We start from the raw sequence: 12827 nt of genomic DNA, 5'->3' as shown, positions 1-12827 counted from the left end.
GCTGTCAGTGGATTGAATCAGGGCATGTGAAGCGTCTGGGGTAAACCATGGAAAGTTGTGTGGTGCCTGGATGTGGAAAGGGAGCTGTGGTTTCAGGCATTATTGCGTGACAGCTGGAGACTTAGTGTGAACAAATGGGGCATTTGTTGTCTTTTCCTAGTGCTACCTCGCACACATGAGGGGGGAGGGGGATGGTATTCCATATGTGGCGAGGTGGCGATGGGAATGAATAGGGGCAGGCACTGTGAATTGTGTGCATGGGTATATATGTATGTGTCTGTGTGTGTATATATATGTGTACATTGAGATGTATAGGTATGTATATTTGCGTGTGTGGGCGTGTGTGTGTGTACATTGTGTATGAGGGTGGGTTGTGCAATTTCTTTCGTCTGTTTCCTTGCGCTACCTCGCAAACGCGGGAAACAGTGACATCGCAAAATAAATAAATAAATAAAAAGTAGCCTCTAGCTTTCATGTATAATGCACCGAAACCACAGCTCCCTTTCCACATCCAGGCCCCACAGAACTTTCCATGGTTTACCCCAAATGCTTCACATGCCCTAATTCAATCCATTGATAGCATGTTGACCCCGGTATACCACATCATTCCAATTTACTCTATTCCTTGCACGCCTTTCACCGTCCTGCATGTTCAGGCTCCGATCACTCAAAATCCTTTTCACTCCATCTTTCCACCTCCAATATGGTCTCTCGCTTCTCCTCGTTCCCTCCACCTCCGACACATATAACCTATACACATATACATACATATTTGGCTACAAACTACTTATTTCACATTGCACTTTGAACATGGTAAATATATTTTTGACAGAAAAAATAAAAATGCACAAGTAACTCACATTAGCTTTACACAGACACCCATTTAGCAGAGACTTTTGCTGTGGCCACCTCTTTAATGGGATTTTCCAATAGGAACATGCATCAGAGACACAGGTAGAGAGATAGATAGTCACTGCTTGTAAGACATTTTACATGAGCCATAAGTATATAACATTCCTTGTTTCTCACCACATAGCCATGATACATACCAGTATGTTTTTGCTCTCTGCCTGCATTGTGAGGAATAACTGATGAATATTTTTTAGTGATTTATAGTGATTGAACATCCTCAAATTGTGTAGAATGACTTTAGTGGTGTGGATGGTTCAGGCAGCCACAAGTAAGTGAAAATCTAGGCTCAGTTAAAGATAAATATTGCAAAATGTAAGTGCAACACAGAAATATGATGACCATCTGAATTATAGAAGGTCCATGATTGTCATTACACTAAGCTAGCATTTTGATAATGATAGCATTTTAAGCTGAAGGCTATTGTGACAAAAGACAGTAATTAGTGATTACTGTAATAGTGTAAAGTTTTTTAGTTGATCAGTGATTATTAAAGGAGTGAAAATTAGTATTATGACTATTTCATACTCTGTGCCCAATCACAGAGCTGTGTCAATGCCAGCACACCACCCATTAATGAGATGACCATTGTCATCCTCAGTAGTGAAGAACTAATTAGTATGTACACAGGAATTAATGTTCAGTAATGACAAACAGTAATGCATTAAACAAATGATGATACAGGTTTAATGAGAGTATACCCATTATTATTACCATTATTGTTGTCATACAGTCCTAATTAGGTAAGGCTGTTCATAGTAAATGTCATTGTTAATGATTCATCATGCATATCATAACTTCAGCAAAATTATTTGCTGCTGTAAATGTTAATATGTCTTTGTTTTAAACTATGCATGAGATAAATAGAAGAAAGACCATAGTGAATGCCAGAAAATGCAATGTTTTTAGTGATGTTTAAAATAATGTACCATAATCTATTGAACCACATTGTTATTTTTTGTCAGTTATTATTATTATTATTATCATTCATATATATATTTAAAAAAAAAAAAAAAAAATGAATTGGAGCGATGTGATATACCAGGGTTGACGTGCTGTCAGTGGATTGAAGCAGGGCATGTGAAGCGTCTGGGGTAAACCATGGAAAGCTGTGTAGGTATGTATATTTGCGTGTGTGGACGTATGTATATACATGTGTATGGGGGGGGTTGGGCCATTTCTTTCGTCTGTTTCCTTGCGCTACCTCGCAACTGCGGGAGACAGCGACAAAGTATAATAAAAAAAAAAAAAATATATATATTTTTTTTTATTTTGCTTTGTCGCTGTCTCCCGCGTTAGCGAGGTAGCGCAAGGAAACAGACGAAAGAATGGCCCAACCCACCCAAATACACATGTATATACATACACGTCCACACACACAAATATACGGATGTGCTGAAATGGATTGGGTGTATGGAGAGAATTAGTGAAGAAAAACTGACCAAGAGAGTTTACATGTCAGAAGTGGAGGGAGCAAAGGGAAGTGAAGACCAGGAAGAAGATGGAGTGAAAGAGGTTTCTGGGTATCATGGCCTGAACATTCAGGAGGATGAGAGATGTGCATGGGAGAGACTGAATTAGAGCAGTGCTGTGTATGGGAGCTAACATGCTGTCACTTTGGCTGAACAAGGGCATAGAAATGTATCAGGAAACTACTGAATGGTGTATGTGGTTTGACTGGATTGTGGATTTAGGTTTCAGTACATTATACATGACAGCTAGAGAGTGGACATAGGCAATTAGGCTACTATTGTTTGTCTATGCCTGGCACTACTTTGATGAGGCTTGAAATGATGAACAGGCATGGAAAAACAATCCTTTGCAGGTGCTAGTTTTTTTTGTGCTCTAGAACATGAGTTATACCACAAACCATCCTCCTCTCATAAACTTCATTTCTAGAATGAAATTAATTGCTCTGTTCAGTTATTTCTTTAAAAATTTCATCAACCCTGAATCTGCATCCTTTTTACTCTGACTACCCTCAGAGGACTGCATGAAGTACTGATAATGAGAGATTTCAGTTATGAAAAGACACACTGAGGGAATTTGGATTCTCATAGTGACTTAAGTCATAGAGACAAGTTATTAGAATGTATGTAGGAAAATTTCTTATACCATGTTATTGAACACATTATATGGAGAGGGACTGGTGCACCATTAGTACTTGACCTTATCTTCACATGTACAAACATGGTTATTGAGAACATTATATATATGATACACCCACAGGAAAAAGTAGTCATGTAATGCTCCAGTTTGACTATGTAGTAAATGAAGATGTTCATAGAGCAGAGATGAGGCTAGACCTAAAAAGGAGATATAATTGTAGTAACTATACAAAGCTCAACAGTTTCTGTGGTAACATAGATTGAGAGATGGAAATCAGTAGCCAGGGACCAGGGCTTTGTAGTGAGATTATCTGTGAAATTTCCAATGAAGGAGTAAGGACATGAGTGCCTCTAGCTTCAAATACAGAAGGAAAGTTAATAAAGAGGGTAGAGTGGTTCAACAAATGAAGTCAAATAGCAAAGAAGCTTCAAGATGTTCTGTGATGAAGATAAGGCAGAGCCTCAGCTAGCCAGCATTTGCAAAGTAAGAGAGCAAGTAACAAGTATAGCAGGGTAATAAAGGAGGAACAAAGAATGTTGTGGACAAGGCAGGAGAAAATTCAAACCTTTTTCATAGATTCAACAGGAGTAAATTCTCAGATAAAGAGCTGCCAATCAGACTAAGGGATGCAGAGGGAGGAATCATAGAGGTTGAAATAAGAATATGTGAGGAACTGAATAACAATTTCGAAAGTGTTTTCACTGTGGAAGACACTATACCCCAACACCACTGACATGGAATAAGGTGGTGGCTTTGGAAAACAGTGAGATATATAGAGGAAACATAAACAATACTAAAAGGTCTGATCCCGTACAATTCTCATGATCCTCATGAAAATTTACCATATGTATTGAATATGTCTGCAGATACACTAGAAATACCAGCTGAAATGTAGTTCAAGATGTCACTGGAGAAACGCAAAGTGCCAGGGAGTGAAAATGGGCAAATGCCACATGTTTTCATAAGAAATGAGACCAGGAAGAAGCTTTGAAGTACAGACCAGTCATCTTGAATGTGACCTGTAAGGCTTTGGGAAAGATATTAAGAAAACAAATGGATGACCTTTTACTAAAAGGAATTTATATAAATGAGAGACAGCATGGGTTTAGGGAAAGGTTATGTGTAATGAGACTTAGATTTCATTGTGAAAGAATGAGCTCTGTCTTACACAAAAAAGAAGACTGGGTGGACTGTTTGTCTAGACTGTCAGAAAATATATGATACTGTACTGCTTATTAGGAAAGAATAATGGGAAGGCTTCTTTAGTGGAGGTGGGGCTCCATGAGCGTAACTTCCTCACCTTGTAGTACAGATACATACATGACAGTTTAAAGCTTCCTGTTCCTGTTTCAAATTTCAGCTGGTTTACTATCACCAAATGTCCTTAAATTTCATTAGAAGCATACTGACAGCTGGAAAAAATATCAATAATCTTAGTCAATCACAGAATGTCAGAGTGCAAATATGTCATCTAAGGATGATACCAGATGCATGTCCTCACTGTTGTGGTTAGTTTTAGAATCAAAGAAACAATAACTGCGGTATTAGCATTTGATACTTTCGATGCAAAGAAATTCGTTTTTACATATATTCATATAAATAAGTGTCTGTGAGTGAAGAACATGTATGAATGTGAAAAATACATAGTTGAAAGATAACATTAAGGCTATGCTTGTTTAGTGTGAAATCACATCCTCAAAAATAAATCATAGACTGTGTAATATGATTATTTGTATACAAAAGGATATTATGCATGGAAAGAATTATAACTGTAGTATTGTATTCTCCCAATATATGCTTTCATCCATCTTAAAATCTTTCCAAACAAACATATGGGAAAGTAAACAAAGATTTTGGGTAGTTTCTTTAATAAAGTATGATAGAGACATAGTATGCAAGGAAAAGAGAATTTTTATTTTAACTTTATTTTTTATCTGGGAATGAACCAGGAAGAGAATACTGGTCTTTAAGGGTTATGAGGTGGCAGAGGGGGACTAGAATTATCCTTTCTCTTCATGATAAGCTGTCATTTTACAAAAGACACTGTGCCAACTTAAGAAACCTAATCTGATCTAATCATTCAATCTTTAATCCTTTTCCTCTGTAGGTAATTATATTCATTTTATATATTTATTTATTTTGCTTTGTCGCTGTCTCCCGCGTTAGCGAGGTAGCGCAAGGAAACAGACGAAAGAATATACATACACATCCACACACGCAAATATACATACCTATACATCTCAATGTACACATATATATACACACACAGACATATACATATATACATATGTACATAATTCATACTGTCTGCCTCGCCACACATGGAATAACAACCCCCTCCCCCCTCATGTGTGCGAGGTAGCGCTAGGGAAAGACAACAAAGGCCCCATTCGTTCACACTCAGTCTCTAGCTGTCGTGTAATAATGCACCGAAACCACAGCTCCCTTTCCACATCCAGGCCCCACAGAACTTTCCATGGTTTACCCCAGATGCTTCACATGCCCTGGTTCAATCCATTGACAGCACGTCGACCCCGGTATACCACATCTTTCCAATGCACTCTATTCCTTGCACGCCTTTCACCCTCCTGCATGTTCAGGCCCCGATCACTCAAAATCTTTTTCACTCCATCTTTCCACCTCCAATTTGGTCTCCCACTTCTCGTTCCCTCCACCTCTGACACATATATCCTCTTGGTCAATCTTTCCTCACTCATTCTCTCCATGTGACCAAACCATTTCAAAATACCCTCTTCTGCTTTCTCAACCACACTCTTTTTATTTCCACACATCTCTCTTACCCTTACATTACTTACTCGATCAAACCACCTCACACCACATATTGTCCTCAAACATCTCATTTCCAGCACATCCACCCTCCTGCGCACAACTCTATCCATAGCCCACGCCTCGCAACCATACAACATTGTTGGAACCACTATTCCTTCAAACATACCCATTTTTGCTTTCCGAGATAATGTTCTTGACTTCCAAACATTCTTCAAGGCTCCCAGAATTTTCGCCCCCTCTCCCACCCTATGATTCACTTCCAGTTCCATGGTTCCATCCGCTGACAGATCCACTTCCAGATATCTAAAACACTTTACTTCCTCCAGTTTTTCTCCATTCAAACTTACCTCCCAATTGACTTGACCCTCAACCCTACTGTACCTAATAACCTTGCTCTTATTCACATTTACTCTTAACTTTCTTCTTTCACACACTTTACCAAACTCAGTCACCAGCTTCTGCAGTTTCTCACATGAATCAGCCACCAGCGCTGTATCATCAGCGAACAACAACTGACTCACTTCCCAAGCTCTCTCATCCTTAACAGACTGCATACTTGCCCCTCTTTCCAAAACTCTTGCATTCACCTCCCTAACAACCCCATCCAGAAACAAATTAAACAACCATGGAGACATCACACACCCCTGCCGCAAACCTACATTCACTGAGAACCAATCACTTTCTTCTCTTCCTACATGTCCACATGCCTTACATCCTCGATAAAAACTTTTCACTGCTTCTAACAACTTGCCTCCCACACCATATATTCTTAATACCTTCCACAGAGCATCTCTACCAACTCTATCATATGCCTTCTACAGATCCATAAATGCTACATACAAATCCATTTGCTTTTCTAAGTATTTCTCACATACATTCTTCAAAGCAAACACCTGATCCACACATCCTCTACCACTTCTGAAACAGCACTGCTCTACCCCAATCTGATGCTCTGTACATGCCTTCACCCTCTCAATCAATATCCTCCCATGTAATTTACCAGGAATACTCAACAAACTTATACATCTGTAATTTGAGCACTCAGTCTTATCCCCTTTGCCTTTGTACAATGGCACTATGCAAGCATTCCACCAATTCTCAGGCACCTCACCATGAATCATACATACATTAAATAACCTTACCAACCAGTCAACAATACATTCACCCCCTTTTTTAATAAATTCCATTGCAATACCATCCAAACCTGCTGCCTTGCTGGCTTTCATCTTCCGCAAAGCTTTTACTACCTCTTCTCTGTTTACCAAAATCATTTTCCCTAACCCTCTCACTGTACACACCACCTCGACCAAAACACCCTATATCTGCCACTCTATCATCAAACACATTCAACAAACCTTCAAAATACTCACTCCATCTCCTTCTCACATCACCACTACTTCTTATCACCTCCCCATTAGCCCCCTTCACTGAAGTTCCCATTTGCTCCCTTGTCTTACGCACTTTATTTACCTCCTTCCAAAACATCTTTTTATTCTCCCTAAAATTTAATGATACTCTCTCTCACCCCAACTCTCATTTGCCCTCTTTTTCACCTCTTGCACCTTTCTCTTGACCTCCTGCCTCTTTCTTTTATACATCTCCCACTCATTTGCATTTCTTCCCTGCAAAAATCGTCCAAATGCCTCTCTCTTCTCTTTCACTAATACTCTTACTTCTTCATCCCACCACTTACTACCCTTTCTAATCAACCCACCTCCCACGCTTCTCATGCCACAAGCATCTTTTGCGCAAGCCATCACTGCTTCCCTAAATACATCCCATTCCTCCCCCACTCCCCTTACCTCCTTTGTTCTCACCTTTTTCCTTTCTGTACTCAGTCTCTCCTGGTACTTCCTCAAACAAGTCTCCTTCCCAAGCTCACTTACTCTCACCACTCTCTTCACCCCAACATTCTCTCTTCTTTTCTGAAAACCCCTACAAATCTTCACTTTCGCCTCCACAAGATAATGATCAGACATCCCTCCAGTTGCACCTCTCAGAACATTAACATCCAAAATTCTCTCTTTCGCGCGCCTATCAATTAACACGTAAATCCAATAACGCTCTCTGGCCATCTCTCCTACTTACATACGTATACTTATGTATATCTCGCTTTTTAAACCAGGTATTCCCAGTGACCCAATTCCCTATATTTTTACCATCTATTAGAGAAAATTTCCCTTTTTTTTCCATTGTTTTATATCATTATTTTTCACAATTCAGTATGGTTTTCAAAGAGTATTGTTGTCAGATATGGAAAATTCTGCTTCTTCCAATATTGAAGAAGTAATACACAAAAAAATACAGCCATAATTTTTTGGCAGGTCATTGACACTTTGGGGAATCAGCCAGAATATTACTTATGCAGTGAAAGGGTTAAAGTTATTGCTTTTCTGTGAATAAAAGTCTACTACCTATAAGAAACCCACTAACATATTTTCTGTTGATGTAACTTAAGATTGCAGTATGCTAAAACTACACATTTCCTACAAAGTCTTGAAGTGACTAAATTTAGATTTATTTTATTACACTGGAGTTTCCTATGCTCCAAGATAAAGTTAATCAGGTAATGTTTTACTAAAGCATTATTGTGAGTGGAAGGGGAGAATGACTGGGATTTTTCTGTCTGAATATAATAGGTATATTACCAATGTAGAGTGATTTGATCAGGGAAGATATGGAATTTATTACCATAAAAAGATTTTGTGTGATCGGGGCCTGAACATGCAGGAGGGTGAAAGGAGGGCAAGGAATAGAGTGAATTGGAGCGATGTGGTATACCGGTGCTGACGTGCTGTCAGTGGATTGAATCAAGGCATGTGAAGCGTCTGGGGTAAACCATGGAAAGCTGTGTAGGTATGTATATTTGCGTGTGTGGACGTATGTATATACATGTGTATGGGGGTGGGTTGGGCCATTTCTTTCGTCTGTTTCCTTGCGCTACCTCGCAAATGCGGGAGACAGCAACAAAGTATAAAAAAAAAAAAAAAAAAATATATATATATATATATGGAGAAAAACTGGAGGAAGTACAGTGTTTTAGATATCTGGGAGTGGATCTGGCAGTGGATGGAACCATGGAAGCGGAAGTGAATCATAGGGTGGGGGAGGGGGTGAAAATCCTGGGAGCCTTGAAGAATGTGTGGAAGTCGAGAACATTATCTTGGAAAGCAAAAATGGCTATGTTTGAAGGAATAGTGGTTCCAACAATGTTATATATATGTGGTTGCGAGGCGTGGGCTATGGATAGAGTTGTGCGCAGGAGGGTGGATGTGATGGAAATGAGATGTTTGAGGACAATGTGTGGTGTGAGGTGGTTTGATCGAGTAAGTAATGTAAGGGTAAGAGAGATGTGTGGAAATAAAAAGAGCGTGGTTGAGAGAGCAGAAGAGGGTGTCTTCAAATGGTTTGGGCACATGGAGAGAATGAGTGAGGAAAGATTGACTAAGAGGATATTTGTGTCGGAGGTGGAGGGAACGAGAAGTGGGAGACCAAATTGGAGGTGGAAAGATGGAGTGAAAAAGATTTTGAGTGATCGGGGCCTGAACATGCAGGAAGGTGAAAGGAGGGCAAGGAATAGAGTGAATTGGATCGATGTGGTATACCGGGGTTGACGTGCTGTCAGTGGATTGAATCAGGGCATGTGAAGCGTCTGGGGTAAACCATGGAAAGTTGTGTGGTGCCTGGATGTGGAAAGGGAGCTGTGGTTTCAGGCATTATTGCGTGACAGCTGGAGACTTAGTGTGAACAAATGGGGCATTTGTTGTCTTTTCCTAGTGCTACCTCGCACACATGAGGGGGGAGGGGGATGGTATTCCATATGTGGCGAGGTGGCGATGGGAATGAATAGGGGCAGGCACTGTGAATTGTGTGCATTGGTATATATGTATGTGTCTGTGTGTGTATATATATGTGTACATTGAGATGTATAGGTATGTATATTTGCGTGTGTGGGCGTGTGTGTGTGTACATTGTGTATGAGGGTGGGTTGTGCAATTTCTTTCGTCTGTTTCCTTGCGCTACCTCGCAAACGCGGGAAACAGTGACCGCAAAATAAATAAATAAATAAAAAGTAGCCTCTAGCTTTCATGTATAATGCACTGAAACCACAGCTCCCTTTCCACATCCAGGCCCCACAGAACTTTCCATGGTTTACCCCAAACGCTTCACATGCCCTAATTCAATCCATTGATAGCATGTTGACCCCGGTATACCACATCATTCCAATTTACTCTATTCCTTGCACGCCTTTCACCGTCCTGCATGTTCAGGCTCCGATCACTCAAAATCCTTTTCACTCCATCTTTCCACCTCCAATATGGTCTCTCGCTTCTCCTCGTTCCCTCCACCTCCGACACATATAACCTATACACATATACATACATATTTGGCTACAAACTACTTATTTCACATTGCACTTTGAACATGGTAAATATATTTTTGACAGAAAAAATAAAAATGCACAAGTAACTCACATTAGCTTTACACAGACACCCATTTAGCAGAGACTTTTGCTGTGGCCACCTCTTTAATGGGATTTTCCAATAGGAACATGCATCAGAGACACAGGTAGAGAGATAGATAGTCACTGCCTTTAAGACATTTTACATGAGCCATAAGTATATAACATTCCTTCTTTCTCACCACATAGCCATGATACATACCAGTATGTTTTTGCTCTCTGCCTGCATTGTGAGGAATAACTAATGAATATTTTTTAGTGATTTATAGTGATTGAACATCCTCAAATTGTGTAGAATGACTTTAGTGGTGTGGATGGTTCAGGCAGCCACAAGTAAGTGAAAATCTAGGCTCAGTTAAAGATAAATATTGCAAAATGTAAGTGCAACACAGAAATATGATGACCATCTGAATTATAGAAGGTCCATGATTGTCATTACACTAAGCTAGCATTTTGATAATGATAGCATTTTAAGCTGAAGGCTATTGTGACAAAAGACAGTAATTAGTGATTACTGTAATAGTGTAAAGTTTTTTAGTTGATCAGTGATTATTAAAGGAGTGAAAATTAGTATTATGACTATTTCATACTCTGTGCCCAATCACAGAGCTGTGTCAATGCCAGCACACCACCCATTAATGAGATGACCATTGTCATCCTCAGTAGTGAAGAACTAATTAGTATGTACACAGGAATTAATGTTCAGTAATGACAAACAGTAATGCATTAAACAAATGATGATACAGGTTTAATGAGAGTATACCCATTATTATTACCATTATTGTTGTCATACAGTCCTAATTAGGTAAGGCTGTTCATAGTAAATGTCATTGTTAATGATTCATCATGCATATCATAACTTCAGCAAAATTATTTGCTGCTGTAAATGTTAATATGTCTTTGTTTTAAACTATGCATGAGATAAATAGAAGAAAGACCATAGTGAATGCCAGAAAATGCAATGTTTTTAGTGATGTTTAAAATAATGTACCATAATCTATTGAACCACATTGTTATTTTTTGTCAGTTATTATTATTATTATTATCATTCATATATATATTTAAAAAAAAAAAAAAAAAATGAATTGGAGCGATGTGATATACCAGGGTTGACGTGCTGTCAGTGGATTGAAGCAGGGCATGTGAAGCGTCTGGGGTAAACCATGGAAAGCTGTGTAGGTATGTATATTTGCGTGTGTGGACGTATGTATATACATGTGTATGGGGGGGGTTGGGCCATTTCTTTCGTCTGTTTCCTTGCGCTACCTCGCAAACGCGGGAGACAGCGACAAAGTATAATAAAAAAAAAAAAAATATATATATATTTTTTTTTATTTTGCTTTGTCGCTGTCTCCCGCGTTAGCGAGGTAGCGCAAGGAAACAGACGAAAGAATGGCCCAACCCACCCAAATACACATGTATATACATACACGTCCACACACACAAATATACATACCTATACATCTCAATGTATACATATATACATACATACACAACCATATACATATATACACATGTACATGATTCATACTGTCTGCCTTTATTCATACCCATCGCCACCTCGCCACACATGGAATAACAACCCCCTCCCCACTCATGTGGAAGGTATTAAGAATATATGGTGTGGGAGGCAAGTTGTTAGAAGCAGTGGAAAGTTTTTATTGAGGATGTAAGGCATGTGTATGTGTAGGAAGAGAGGAAAGTGATTGGTTCTCAGTGAATGTAGGTTTACGGCAGGGGTGTGTGATGTCTCCATGGTTGTTTAATTTGTTTATAGATGGGGTTGTTAGGGAGATGAATGTAAGAGTTTTGGAAAGAGGGGCAAGTATGCAGTCTGTTGTGGATGAGAGAGCTTGGGAAGTGAGTCAGTTGTTGTTTGCTGATGATACAGCGCTGGTGGCTGATTCATGTGAGAAACTGCAGAAGCTGGTGACTGAGTTTGGTAAAGTGTGTGAAAGAAGAAAGATGAGAATGAATGTGAATAAGAGCAAGGTTATTAGGTACAGTAGGGTTGAGGGTCAAGTCAATTGGGAGGTAAGTTTAAATGGAGAAAAACTGGAGGAAGTGAATTGTTTTAGATATCTGGGAGTGGATTTGGCTGCGGATGGAACCATGGAAGCGGAAGTGAATCATAGGGTGGGGGAGGGGGCGAAAATTCTGGGAGCCTTGAAGAATGTGTGTAAGTCGGAAAACATTATCTTGGAAAGCAAAAATGGGTATGTTTGAAGGAATAGTGGTTCCAACAATGTTGTATGGTTGCGAGGCGTGGGCTATGGATAGAGTTGTGTGCAGGAGGGTGGATGTGCTGGAAATGAGATGTTTGAGGACAATATGTGGTGTGAGGTGGTTTGATCGAGTAAGTAATAATAGGGTAAGAGAGGTGTGTGGTAATAAAAAGAGTGTGGTTGAGAGAGCAGAAAAGGGTGTTTTGAAATGGTTTGGTCACATGGAGAGAATGAGTGAGAAAAGATTGACCAAGAGGATATATGTGTCAGAGGTGGAGGGAACGAGGAGAAGTGGGAGACCAAATTGGAGGTGGAAAGACGGAGTGAAAAAG

The 12827-nt window shown here is 39.5% G+C and overlaps 1 protein-coding gene across 2 annotated transcripts in view; it reads left to right on the top strand.

Annotated features, from left to right (window-relative positions):
- The window catches only part of LOC139757866 (ATPase family gene 2 protein homolog A-like), a 229525-nt gene that overhangs the window by 16033 nt on the left and 200665 nt on the right, over positions 1-12827 (top strand). The window lies entirely within an intron of this gene.

Source organism: Panulirus ornatus, chromosome 28 (assembly GCF_036320965.1).
Source record: "Panulirus ornatus isolate Po-2019 chromosome 28, ASM3632096v1, whole genome shotgun sequence".
Taxonomy (NCBI): domain Eukaryota; kingdom Metazoa; phylum Arthropoda; class Malacostraca; order Decapoda; family Palinuridae; genus Panulirus; species Panulirus ornatus.
The sequence above is the reverse complement of the archived record's forward strand: the minus strand, read 5'-3'. Positions and strand labels throughout refer to the sequence as shown.